A 14,492-nucleotide genomic window follows, 5' to 3' on the forward strand; every position below is an offset into this window, starting at 1 on the left:
TCAAATGGTGCCGGATTTGCTCTCTGACTCTAAAAAGACTTTAGTTCTATTAACGAACTGCCCACACTCTCTCAGATATCAACCCCTCGTCCTTTGCATCCCCCTATACACAAGATATACTTTATCCTCCTGTGGACTCTCACTCTGCTTTCATGGTGGACAACAGATTTTGAGAACTTGTTTCCACTACAAAATTATCCCTCTCCGAAACTATGTAAGTCCTTCAACTACTGTGATTTTTACTTATTCCTTTTTTAACCACCTGACTCTGGCTGGAAGCATGAGCGAGAATAACTTTTACCTCGCCTACAATAGTAACTGCTTCTTAGCTGTAACTTCAGATGCGTACAATTCTAATAGTGCTATAATTAGGATGCTAACAATCTTTCTCCCTCAGTTTCTTGAAGCTGAATACGTCTATCTACTGTAATGCATGCTTTTCTTTCCATTATGTTTATATAATGCTATACTGTTTCCTGAAGAGACGTTGAAAGTGAATGCTACTATTATTACTGTGTAAATAAGTTTTATTTGCCATATTGGGTAATGTTTAATGATTCTTCATATTTGGGGTCTTTACATTAGTTAAAAATTAGCCTTAGTTCTATTGAAAGGGTGGTAGGGCGAGGACTTTTCTTTTAAGTGGAAGGGCGTAGGGTGGATTGGATACTCCACTATCAGGGTTAGAGGGAACTGGTTTGGTCAGATTTGTCAGATAAGTATTTGAAAGCTTTCCCATTTATATTACTTATTAATCATAAGAAATTACAGTCTTTGGGTATTCATTGAGGGTACAGGGGATGTCCAGTTTTTGCACTTATTGTTGGGTTATATTTGATGGGATGTTGCTTGATGTTTTAGTTCTCCCCTTTTTGGTGTTTAGAGACTATAACAGTTCATGTTATATAGACCTACTGCATCTTATGATCACTCGAGATGTGCCTTGGGGGACCCTGCCTAGTAGATTCTCAGTGTTTACGCTACATAGCGAGCTTTGTTGGCCATGTGGTGGCTTTAATTAGCCATGACGAGACATGACTTTGCTAGCTCATGTCCGTTTTCCGGAACCGCGGCCTGCTGTTCTGAAGGACACTTTTAGCTGAGGCTCTGCTGTAGCGGAGCTTTGAGGAGCCACATACCAATCTCGTGCACCTTTATAGTAGTTTTATGATTGAGCTTGACTCTCTCATCATGAGATACAGTGGGATGTGAACATTTGGGCAACCTTGTTAATAGTCATGATTTTCCTGTACAAATCATTGGTTGTTACAATAAAAAATGTCAGTTAAATATATCATATAGGGGACACAGTGATATTTGAGACGTGAAATGAAGTTTACTGGATTTACAGGAAGTGTGCAATAATTGTTTAAACAAAATTAGGCAGGTGCATACATTTGGGCACCACAAAAAAGAAATTAAATCAATATTTAGTAGATCCTCCTTTTGCAGAAATTACAGCCTCTAAACACTTCCTGTAGGTTCCAATGAGAGTCTGGATTCTGGATAAAGGTATTTTGGACCATAACTCTTTACAAAACATCTCTAGTTCATTCAGGTTTGATGGCTTCTGAGTATGGCCAGCTCTCTAACTCTCACCACAGATTTTCAATTCTATTCAGGTTTGCGGACTGAGATCCAGAACGTTGTACTTGTTCCTCTGCATGAATGCCTTAGTGGATTTTGAGCAGTGTTTAGGGTGGCTGTCTTGTTGAAAGATCCAGCCCCGGCGCAGCTTCAGCTTTGTCACTGATTTCTGGACATTGGTCTCCAGAATCTGATGATACTGAATGGAATCCATGCGTCGTCCAACTTTGACAAGATTCCCAGTCCCTGCACTGGCCACACAGCCCCACAGCATAATGGAACCACCACCATATTTAACTGTAGGTAGCAGGTGTTTTTCTTGGAATGCTGTGTTCTTTTTCCTCTATGCACAACACCCCTTGTTATGCCCAAGCTGGTCCAACCTTACCACCTTACCTCTACCTTATCTCCTCCCCCAGCCCCCTCACCATCAATCCCATTTTTCCATTACACACTAAATTCCTTTGTCACTGAAACTATTTATGCACAAAACATCTCACATTCTACATCACATATATATTGGTCTAAGGACACGATTTTTTGTGTCTGTCTTTTTCAGTGTACTCCTATCTGTTTATTGCCTGAGGAAGTGGGAATATGCCCGTGAAACGCATTGCATTGTTTGTTTGGAGTATATAAATAAACCTGTTGTATAAAAGCTGACAGTATCTTGTCTACTTCGGGGAGGCGAGTCCACCACTACCTCCTGAGGAGTTTTAACCTTTTTAGTACCTTTTATCCTGCTGGCGCCTCTGTTCACTCTTATATTACCAATATCCACCCCTGGTGGAGGGGTCGATCCCCATCTTTTTTCCTGATCTACAGAGCGAATTTTAATCCTGAGTGAGGAAGTCTAATCTACACTATATTGGGCTCTCGGTGTCCCCACTTTTCTTTATCGTTACATTGCGGAGATTCTCCGGCCATTTCGTCTGACGAATCGGCATCCCACTGATTGCAGCCCGAACACAGCATGGATCTCATAGAGTAACATACAGCCCACAGAAAGCCTGCTGGCACGTTTCAAGACGGCCCCTCCAAACACCCAAGAGACAGCCACGGTTAAACCGACGACATTTGATAATGTTAATGCCTTTATTCACATTGACCTCAAGCCCACCTTTCAGAGACTGGAGACAGCCCTGAAGGATGAATTCTTTCATTTAGCGGATATCGCTATGCAAGAAACATATAAATGAAAAGATAAATGAAAAGATCTCTCCGGGCGGCATGACTGGTATGATTACTTAGAATCTTGTTCCCAGGGTATGATGTAGAGAACCATAAAAAAACGTAAATCTTTAATAATAGAATTACAACCTACCATCATTGAATGTAGAGTGTTTATAGCAAAACATTCCGACCTTCCACAATATTTTCCATTAGTATCCAATCTCACCAGCAGAGTCAAACGTTTCGAACTGGACACCACAGAATCAAAACTTAAAAACTCAACAGGGACCGGCTGGTCTATGCTGAACATAGAGAGAGGGAACGCAAACCGCGCCCCCTACCAGCCGGCCCCCCACCACCAGCAGCACCTACCAATCCCCCACCTTCACTTATGCCCCATTTCCACCCCCCCGCTCATATTCACTCACCCCAATATACTGCCACCAAAATTTCCCACAGCCCCCACTAACACCAATCCCCGCACATTATTACCACCACCAGAACACAGGTTGACTACCCCAAATCAACCAACACCTATCCAAAACCACCCTGTCCAACACACCTCCCACCGCGCAGAGCTCCTCACATCAAACCCCCCACCACCAAGACCACAAATCCATCCACCAATAGCCCGCCTACTGAGGTTGGTAGGGACAACAAGAAGAAAAGTAGTTCCAATTCAATCACCCCAAATTTCCAATTCTCTTAGCTCAACCCTCCCGACTTTCTTGTTCGACGTAACACCAACACCAACAACAATAACACCAATGGAGACAAACTGGATGGCAACCCCCCCCCCCTCCTCCCATTTCTCCAGTTTCTGTTACCAACTCCCCACTCTCACAAATAAGTACCTATACTACACACTCCAGCCCCCCCTTTTCCCCCACACAATATTTAACATCCCCCCATAGCCACTGCAACTACCCCCCCCCCCCCCCCGAACATTTCCAGAAACACTAAGAATAATAATGAAAAAACAATTCCACAACAAATGACCATTGGAAAGTTTTTCCAACCTACCAAACCCTCAGACTTAGAAAAAAAGAGATCAGGACAGCAACTCGCTCCCATTGTCTTTTTTAGACCTTCCTTCCAGTGTCCCAGAACCTTCTCTCCACGCAGTTACCCAGTCCAATAGCCACACGCACGATCCTCCAGCCATCACATACACCCCAACTAGTGAAACAACCAAACAAACGCCCACTCGAGGACAAAGAAAAAGAGGATGTAGAGGGAGAAGGAAAAGACAAAAAGAAACAGACAAATACAAAATAAAGATTCCCTCCCATGTCTCTATCCCCCACATCCCCCCAGGCAAATGCATCCAAAAATCTCAAACAAAGAAATTATCAAGACAAATTATCCTGACCCACCAATTACATTAATCATGATCCCCAAAAATAATTCATATTTCATCTCTTGGCAACCACTCCCCTGCATCCTCATCACAACTGCATAATCAGATGAATTCTGAAACTCAAACCATTTCTCTCATTTCTCATTAAATATCTCCAGTCTATCCTTCTGAAGAGCTATCTGGTTTTCAGCATCCTTTAATCAATTAACTTTACCCACCCAATCTCTAAGGGATGGAGGGTCTTGACATCTCCACTTAACTGGGATCATGCCATTTGCAGCTATTAATAATTGGGGAACAATCGATTTCTTGTAACTATGAATAGAATTCACCGTATCATGCAATAACACCATCGACTGTTCCCAATTAACATTAGAATCCATAATCTTATTAATGTACTTTAATACCTTATCAAAAAAGCTTGAAATTATAGGGCACTCCCATACCAAGTGCAATAATGTATCATTTACATCAGGATACATGGAAGCCAATTTAGCTGTTATTCTATACCACCTACTTAATTTAACATTAACCTCCTTAACCACTTACCGACCGCCCACTGCACAGGGGCGGCCGGAAAGTGGATCCCGCAAGGACCGCCGCATGCACAGAGGCGGCGGTCCTTGTAGGGGCATGGGCGGAGCGATCGCGTCATCCGTGACGCGATCCTCCGCCGGGAACTGGCTCCGCCCCCCTTGCGCTGTAACCCGCCGGCCGTTCGGAAGCGCCGGCGGGTTACTAGCACCCGGATCGCCGCATACAAAGTGTACAATACACTTTGTAATGCATACAAAGTGTATTATACAGGCTGCCTCCTGCCCTGGTGGTCCCAGTGTCCGAGGGACCACCAGGGCAGGCTGCAGCCACCCTAGTCTGCACCCAAGCACACTGATTTCCCCCCCCCCTGCCCCCTGATCGCCCACAGCACCCCTCAGACCCCCCCCCCCTCCAGACTACTGTTTGCACCCAATCACCCCCCTAATCACCCATCAATCACTCCCTGTCACTATATGTCAACGCTATTTTTTTTTATCCCCCCTCCCCTGCCCCCTCCTGATCACCCCCCCCCCCCCAACCCTCAGATTCTCCCCAGACCCCCCCCCCCCCGTGTACTGTATGCATCTATCCCCCTGATCACCTGTCAATCACCTGTCAATCACCCCCTGTCACTGCCACCCATCAATCAGCCCCTAACCTGCCCCTTGCGGGCAATCTGATCACCCACCCACACCAATAGATCGCCCGCAGATCCAACGTCCGATCACCTCCCAAGTGCAGTGTTTACATCTGTTCTCTACCCTAAACACCCACTAATAACCCATCAATCACCCCCTATCACCACCTGTCACTGTTACCCATCAGATCAGACCCTAATCTGCCCCTTGCGGGCACCCAATAACCCGCCTACACGCTCAGATTGCCCTCAGACCCCCCCCCTTATCAATTCGCCAGTGCAATATTTACATCTGTTCTTCCCTGTAATAACCCACTGATCACCTGTCAATCACCCATCAATCACCCCCCGTCACTGCCAACTATCAATCACCCCCTGTCACTGCCACCCAACAATCAGCCCCTAACCTGCCCCTTGCGGGCAATCTGATCACACACCCACACCAATAGATCGCCCGCAGATCCGACGTCAGAGGAGTCCCAAGTGCAGTGTTTACATCTGTTCTCTGCCCTAAACACCCACTAATTACCCATCAATCACCCCCTGTCACTGCTACCCATCAGATTAGACCCCTATCTGCCCCTAGGGCACTCAATCACCGGCCCACACCCTCAGAACGCCCTCAGACCCCTGCTCTGATCACCTCGCCAGTGCATTGATTGCATCTATTCCCCCCTCTAATCACGCCTTGAGACACCCATCAATCACCTCCTGTCACCCCTCTAGCACTCCTATCCATCAGATCAGGCCCAATACAACCTGTCATCTAAAAGGCCACCCTGCTTATGACCGGTTCCACAAAATTCACTCCCTCATAGACCACCTGTCATCAAAATTTGCAGATGCTTATACCCCTGAACAGTCATTTTGAGACATTTGATTTCCAGACTACTCACGGTTTTGGTCCCGTAAAATGCCAGGGCGGTATAGGAACCCCACAAGTGACCCCATTTTAGAAAAAAGACACCCCAAGGTATTCTGTTAGGTGTATGACGAGTTCATAGAAGATTTTATTTTTTGTCAAAAGTTAGCGGAAATTGGTTTTTATTGTTTTTTTTTTTTCACAAAGTGTCATTTTTCACTAACTTGTGACAAAAAATAAAATCTTCTATGAACTCGCCATATACCTAACGGAATACCTTGGGGTGTCTTCTTTCTAAAATGGGGTCACTTGTGGGGTTCCTATTCTGCCCTGGCATTTTAGGGGCCCTAAACCGTGAGAAGTAGTCTAGAAAACAAATGCCTCAAAATGACCTGTGAATAGGACGTTGGGCCCCTTAGCGCACCTAGGCTGCAAAAAAGTGTCACACGTGGTACCGTCGTACTCAGGAGAAGTAGTATAATGTGTTTTCGGGTGTATTTTTACACATATCCATGCTGGGTGGGAGAAATCTCTGTAAATGGACAATTGTGTGTAAAAACAAAATCAAACAATTGTCATTTACAGAGATATTTCTCCCACCCAGCATGGGTATGTGTAAAAATACACCCCAAAACACATTATACTACTTCTCCCGAGTACGGCGGTACCACATGTGTGGCACTTTTTTACACCCTAAGTACGCTAAGGGGCCCAAAGTCCAATGAGTACCTTTAGGATTTCACAGGTCATTTTGCGACATTTGGTTTCAAGACTACTCCTCACGGTTTAGGGACCCTAAAATGCCAGGGCAGTATAGGAACCCCACAAATGACCCCATTCTAGAAAGAAGACACCCAAAGGTATTCCGTTAGGAGTATGGTGAGTTCATAGAAGATTTTATTTTTTGTCACAAGTTAGCGGAAAATGACACTTTGTGAAAAAAAACAATTAAAATCAATTTCCGCTAACTTGTGACAAAAAATAAAATCTTCTATGAACTCACCATACTCCTAACGGAATACCTTGGGGTGTCTTCTTTCTAAAATGGGGTCATTAGTGGGGTTCCTATACTGCCCTGGCATTTTAGGGGCCCTAAACCGTGAGGAGTGGTCTTGAAACAAAAATGACCTGTGAAATCCTAAAGGTACTCATTGGACTTTGGGCCCCTTAGCGCAGTTAGGGTGCAAAAAAGTGCCACACGTGGTATCGCCGTATTTAGAAGTAGTATAATGTGTTTTGGGGTGTATTTTTACACATACCCACGCTGAGTGGGAGAAATCTCTCTGTAAATGGACAATTGTGTGTAAAAAAAAAAAATCAAACAATTGTCATTTACAGAGATATTTCTCCCACCCAGCATGGGTATGTGTAAAAATACACCCCAAAACACATTATACTACTTCTCCTGAGTACGGCAATACCACGTGTGGCACTTTTTTGCAGCCTAACTGCGCTAAGGGGTTCAAAGTCCAATGAGCACCTTTAGGCTTTACAGGGGTGCTTACAATTTAGCACCCCCCAAAATGTCAGGACAGTAAACACACCCCACAAATGACCCCATTTTGGAAAGTAGACACTTCAAGGTATTTAGAGAGGGGCATGGTGAGTCCGTGGCAGATTTCATTTTTTTTTGTCGCAAGTTAGAAGAAATGGAAACTTTTTTTTTTTTTTGACACAAAGTGTCATTTTCCGCTTACTTGTGACAAAAAATAATATCTTCTATGAACTCACTATGCCTCTCAGTGAATACTTTGGGATGTCTTTTTTCCAAAATGGGGTCATTTCGGGGGTATTTATACTATCCTGGAATTCTAGCCCCTCATGAAACATGTCAGGTGGTCAGGAAAGTCAGAGATGCTGGAAAATGGGAAAATTCACTTTTTGCACCATAGATTGTAAACGCTATAACTTTTACCCAAACCAATAAATATAGGCTGAATGGGTTTTTTTTTTAATCAAAAACATGTTTGTCCACATTTTTCATGCTGCATGTATACAGAAATTTTACTTTATTTGAAAAATGTCAGCACAGAAAGTTAAAAAAAATCATTTTTTTGCCAAAATGCATGTCTTTTTTGATGAATATAATAAAAAGTAAAAATCGCAGCAGCAATCAAATAGCACCAAAAGAAAGCTTTATTAGTGACAAGAAAAGGAGCCAAAATTCATTTAGGTAGTAGGTTGTATGAGCAAGCAATAAACCGTGAAAGCTGCAGTGGTCTGAATGGAAAAAAAGTGCCTGGTCCTTAAGGGGGGTAAAGCCCGCGGTCCTCAAGTGGTTAATCTTAGAAATTACAGATGTGGCATGTGCAAATACACAAACTTTCCTTTTTTGCTTTTCACTAAAAGTGATGCCATCTATTAAGATACTCTGGAAAATCCCCAATATTATTCAAAATTATTTTTTATACAGTAAAGATATCAGAGGCGAGTGAGAAGCCTCCAACATGAAAAGTTTTTGAAATTCACATAATCCCACATTACTACAGAAAGTTCTCTTCTCTGCAACAAAATATTCAAACTGCTTATATCTCCAAAAATCAAATACAAATTGCCCAAATTCCTTATGGAACATAGCCAAAGATTTCAAATAATAGGACCATTTAAACAAGGTCATTGCTCTAGATACGTCCTCCCCTCAAGTCCTGGAACAAAACCCACCTGATCAAATTTAATTATTGAACTAAGCCAAGGTTTGATTGTCTCCATCAAAATTTTAGCAAATCCCTTTATATCCAAATTCAGTAATGAAATAGGCCTATAACTGACACAAAGCAGGATCTTTCCCTCCTTTATATATACACAGTGGCTTGCAAAATTATTCGGCCCCCTTGAAGTTTTCCACATTTTGTCAAATTACTGCCACAAACATGAATCAATTGTATTGAAATTCCACGTGAAAGACCAATACAACGTGGTGTACATGTGAGAAGTGGAACGAAAATCATACCCAAACATTTTTTACAAATAAATAACTGCAAAGTGGGGTGTGCGTAATTATTCAGCCCCCTGAGTCAATACTTTGTAGAACCACCTTTTGCTGCAATTACAGCTGCCAGTCTTCTAGGGTGTGTCTCTACCAGCTTTGCGCATCTAGAGACTGAAATCCTTGCCCATTCTGCTTTGCAAAACAGCTCCAGCTCAGTCAAATTAGAAGGACAGCGTTTGTGAACAGCAGTTTTCAGATCTTGCCACAGATTCTCGATTGGATTTAGATCTGGACTTTGACTGGGCCATTCTAACACATGAATATGTTTTGTTTTAAACCATTCCATTGTTGACCTGGCTTTATGTTTAGGGTTGTTGTCCTGCTGGAAGGTGAACCTCCGCCCCAGTCTCAAGTCTTTTGCAGACTACAAGAGGTTTTCTTCCAAGATTGCCCTGTATTTGGCTCCATCCATCTTCCCATCAACTCTGACCAGCTTCCCTGTCCCTGCTGAAGAGAAGCACCCCCAGAGCATGATGCTGCCACCACCATATTTGACAGTAGTGATGGTGTGTTCAGAGTGATGTGCAGTGTTAGTTTTCCTCAACACATTGCGTTTTGCATTTTGGCCAAAAATTTCTGTTTTGGTCTCATCTGACCAGAGCACCTTCTTCCACATATTTGCTATGTCCCCCACATGGCTTGTGGCAAACTGCAAACGGCGCCCGGATACTAGGAAGCTATTCTATTGAGGCACTATTATTGACCTGAGGAAGTGGTTCTAACCGTGAAACGCGTTGTCTTTGTGCAAAATAAAAACGATATTCAAAACCAAAAAAACTCCAATTGGTATATTTCCCGAAAGGGGACATCTATAAGGTAGGATCACACCATATTTTAAATATACTGAATGTCATACCTACCATATAGAGTGATTATATTATTTCCTACTACTGCCGTTCCACTGGGCGCCTCCTATTGTTTCCACAAATCTATCCTAACCCCTTGCCTTTAGGAGAAGATCTTCATCGGAACCTTCCGATTGATCTATTTTTTGGAGCAGCGACCAGGAACAGAGACCGAGTGGGGACGGTACTTCCCCCACAGGCGCGAACGAGTGGTTGCCTCAATCAGCAACCCACTTTTGTGAGTATAAAATTTGATGCTTCTACTTTACCTTCCCATACGCACTAACGTATTGCACCAGATTGGGCTCCCGGGCCCCCTGTGTTTTCTCGCCCAATACCCCTAAACTGCAAACGGGACTTCTTACGCTTTTCTGTTAACAATGGCTTTCTTCTTGCCATTCTTCCATAAAGGCCAATTTTGTGCAGTGCATGACTAATAGTTGTCCTATAGACAGATTCCCCCACCTGAGCTGTAGATCTCTGCAGCTCGTCCAGAGTCACCATGGGCCTTTTGACTGCATTTCTGATCAGCGCTCTCCTTGTTTGGCCTGTGAGTTTAGGTGGACGGCCTTGTCTTGGTAGGTTTACAGTTGTGCCATACTCCTTCCATTTCTGAATGATCGCGTGAACAGTGCTCAGGCAATGTCTATGGTCAACTGACTGCACTCAGATTAAAGGGATCTGAATAATTATGCACACGCCACTTTTCAATTATTTGTAAAAAAATGTTTGGAATCATGTATGATTTTCGTTCTACTTCTCATGTGTACACCACTTTGTATTGGTCTTTCACGTGGAATTTCAATACAATTGATTCATGTTTGTGGCAGTAATGTGACAAAATGTGGAAAACTTCAAGGGGGCCGAATACTTTTGCAAGCCACTGTAACCGCTATATGTGCCGCCAACGGTTTTCTAGGCAAGGCACTCCCATTTTTAAGTAAATTAAAGAATCTGCACATAGGAGGTATCAAAATATCACAAGATAGAAAAATAATTTTTTGAAAACCCATCTGGACCAGGCGATTTACCCAATTTCATTGCTTTTATCATTGCACCCACTTCCTCCTCAGAAATATCCCTCTCCATATCCTCTCTTTATCCTCAGATAAACTAGGCATACCTGACTCTTCCAAATACTTCCACAAATCTAACTCAAAATGTTTAGATTTATCCTTCGGAAGATTATATAAAGAGGAATAATAATCCCTGAATAAATTTGCAATCTTATGTGCCTGCAACTTCAAATCACCTCTAAAAAACCTTAATTTTGGATATATAAGTACTCCTACATTGTCCTTTTAAGGCTCTAGTGAGCCATTTACCACACTTATTACCCTGTTCAAACCACTTAGCATAAAAGATCCTATTCTTTTCCCTTAATCTACCATCCAATAAATCTTACCCTTGACCTAAGACAATTTAGCTAAGACTTCCCGATCCAAAGTACTCTTATGAATCAACTCTAACACATTTATATCTTTCAACAGTCTAAGGACTTTTCCTCTTCTTTCTGGCACCATGAGAAATAAGAACAAAATAGATGCTTTAGATGCTTTCCTTGCGTTGAAAGACATCCATGGCTACAATTACTAGGTAATGCCTAATGATGTTGATCCAGGGATTTTATCTGATTGCCATCTGGAGTCGGGAAGGAATTTTTAAAGATGGGTTTAAAATTCTCCATATATCAACAAGATGCATCCCATTAATAGATTTTCCAACTGACTTATTTACCACCACTGAAAATGATCTAGAACCAGAAGAGACATCTATTCCAGGATCGGAGACCCAATTACAATCCCCTCCAAATACAACACAACCTTCTTTAAATACTTCCAATTGTTCTAACGCAGATCTAAAAAAAATTGCCTGCTGTCCGTTAGGGGCATAAATATTAGAAAAGGTATAGACTTGACCCATAATTTGTCTCAACAAAAATGAACCTACCGTATTCATCCAATTTTTTCTAAAAAAAACCCAAAACAAACAAATGGACATTTCTTAGCAACTGCAATAGCAACTCCTTTAGCATTTTTAATTGGAGAGTTGGAAAAATATCAATTGTCAAACATATGTAAGGGCATGCTTGGCATTTTGTCCGAACAAAAAATGCCTTTACTGCAAAAACAAAACCTGTGGCTTAATCCTATGTAACTCCATCCATAAATTACCCCTCTTAATGTGAGAACATAAACCCTTAATATTATAGGACAAGATTCTCAAACAATCATCCATTTGAGAACCTTTATCCAGTTAAAAAAAACCAAAACCCTCCCAAAAAATAAACTTGAAACCCAAACTCTCTTGTTCTCAAAACCCATAGAGCACCCCTATTTGGGAAGCCTGCTGAATAGCATAGGCAGCAAAAACCCTCACCCACCCCGCTCCCACAAAATGTTAATAGCTAAATACTGCCGCCAAGAAAACCTTTCAGCCCCACATCTTATTATGCCCTAACAAAAAACAGAAATCAATATCATATATGCTCATCACTGACCTTTACATTCTCAATTCACTAATAATATCAAGATAAAGAGAAACAGCAAGACAATTAAACATCAATACAGAAAAATCCTTAATATTCTTGATCCATCAGCTAACTATTTATTCATATTAGGAATTCCCAATATTCAGTGTTCCCTTCTCAGGAGGCTTGCGTAAACGCGCATTTTGCTTCTGCCACTTAGCCTGCGGCGAAAAGGAGATGGAAGGTTTCCCAGATCTCCAATCCTCAAAGTCAACCAGAGGAATTTCCAGTGTTTCACAAAACTTTTTTAAGTCATCCTTAGACCTCAGAGCTGCCGACCTTCCATTCAACTTTTCATTTAAACTAAATGGGAATCCCCACTTGTAAATAGCTCTGAATTGCCAAGACAGCTCACCAAGACAAATCTGGTACCAGGTTAATCACAATACCGTCCACATCCGTCCTTTGTCTCTAGCTTTGTGCATTATTTCCTCTTTATCCGAAAATCTCAGCAATCTGCAGATCACATCTCTTGGTTTGTTAGGATCACTGCCTTTTGGCCCCAGAGATCTGTGCACGCTTTCAATCTCTATCGGTCTATATGTTTGCAAGAGAATATTAAAAATCTTTAAGACCATGTTTTTTAAATCCAGCACATCAATGGATTCAGGGAGACCCTTCAGTCCAATATTTTGCCTTTGATTAAGAATCTCAAAATCCTCTGAGACACTAACAGATCATAACGTTCATCTTGCAAACTTATTTTCACAGATAGATTAGTAATAACCTGCTCAACCTCCTCGCTTTCTTCTACCCGCTGACCAATGGATGAAATATCAGATCTTAAATCCGCCATTTTTCTATGAAAAGATCACTCTACATGAGCAGCCAATTTTTCCATATCAGCCAAAATCGGCAAAGATCTTACATACGCACGCCAAACCTCCTCCTCCTCCGATTCCTTTCTGGTCAGCGTTTTTCTCTTCCTTGCAGGCTCCTGAGTAGGTAAACTCATTCTCAGCAATAATTTCAGCCTGGTGTCTGGTCTGGTGTCTTGCAAGGCTCCTCCACCATCTCTACTGCGCTCTCTGCAGAATCCTTTGGTCTCCACTCCATAAATGACCGGATGTCGGCTACTTGCGGGTTGCTGCTCCCCTTTCCCTTTGTTTTTTTCTCATAGCATAATCACTGTTCATGCTCCAAACTCCCCTTACAGTAGCACGGAGGATTCCTCCGCCCACACCTCCACCGCAATCCTCAGCACAGCGCACCACTTGCCGGGGAACACAGCCGCTCAGAGCCTCCAATGATTCACATACTTTCCTCTGGACCAAGCGGATCAAGTCTTCCACCTCACACCTCGCAAACTTTCTTCCGGGGACAGAGCAGATCAGAGCCTCAGACATGTCCTCACGCTGTCACTATACCACGTCCTCCCACAGCACAGCCATCTAATTGACTGTTATATAGTCTTGCCCTGTCCATGTAATGTGCAATATGTGGGCAGAAGGGCCAAGACTAGGAAATAGGTTAAAGGATACCCGAAATGACATGTGACATGAGGAGATAGACACGTGTATGTACAGTGCCTAGCACACAAATAACTATGCTGTGTTCCTTTTTTTCTTTCTCTGCCTGAAAGAGTTAAATATCAGGTATGTAAGTGGCTGACTCAGTCCTGACCCAGACAGGAAGTGACTACAGTGTGACCCTCACTGATAAGAAATTCCAACTATAAAACACTTTCCTAGCAGAAAATGGTTTCTGTAAGAAAGAGGTAAAAAAGGGGAATTTCTTATCAGTGAGGGTCACACTGTAGTCACTTCCTGTCTGAGTCGGGACTGAGTCAGCCACTTACATACCTGATATTTAACTCTTTCAGGCAGAGAAAGAAAAAAAAGGAACACAGCATAGTTATTTGTGTGCTAGGCACTGTGCATACACATGACTATCTTATCGTGTCACTTCGGGTATCCTTTAAACAAACAGATACAACATTGTCCATAACCCTGAAGCCCACAGTGTCTAGACA

At 42.5% G+C, this 14,492-nt stretch overlaps 1 protein-coding gene across 1 annotated transcript in view; it reads right to left on the reverse strand.

Annotated features, from left to right (window-relative positions):
• The window catches only part of NUTF2 (nuclear transport factor 2), a 161,862-nt gene that overhangs the window by 43,250 nt on the left and 104,120 nt on the right, over positions 1 to 14,492 (reverse strand). The window lies entirely within an intron of this gene.

This window comes from Hyperolius riggenbachi, chromosome 11 (genome assembly GCF_040937935.1).
Source record: "Hyperolius riggenbachi isolate aHypRig1 chromosome 11, aHypRig1.pri, whole genome shotgun sequence".
In the NCBI taxonomy this organism is placed as follows: Eukaryota; Metazoa; Chordata; class Amphibia; order Anura; family Hyperoliidae; genus Hyperolius; species Hyperolius riggenbachi.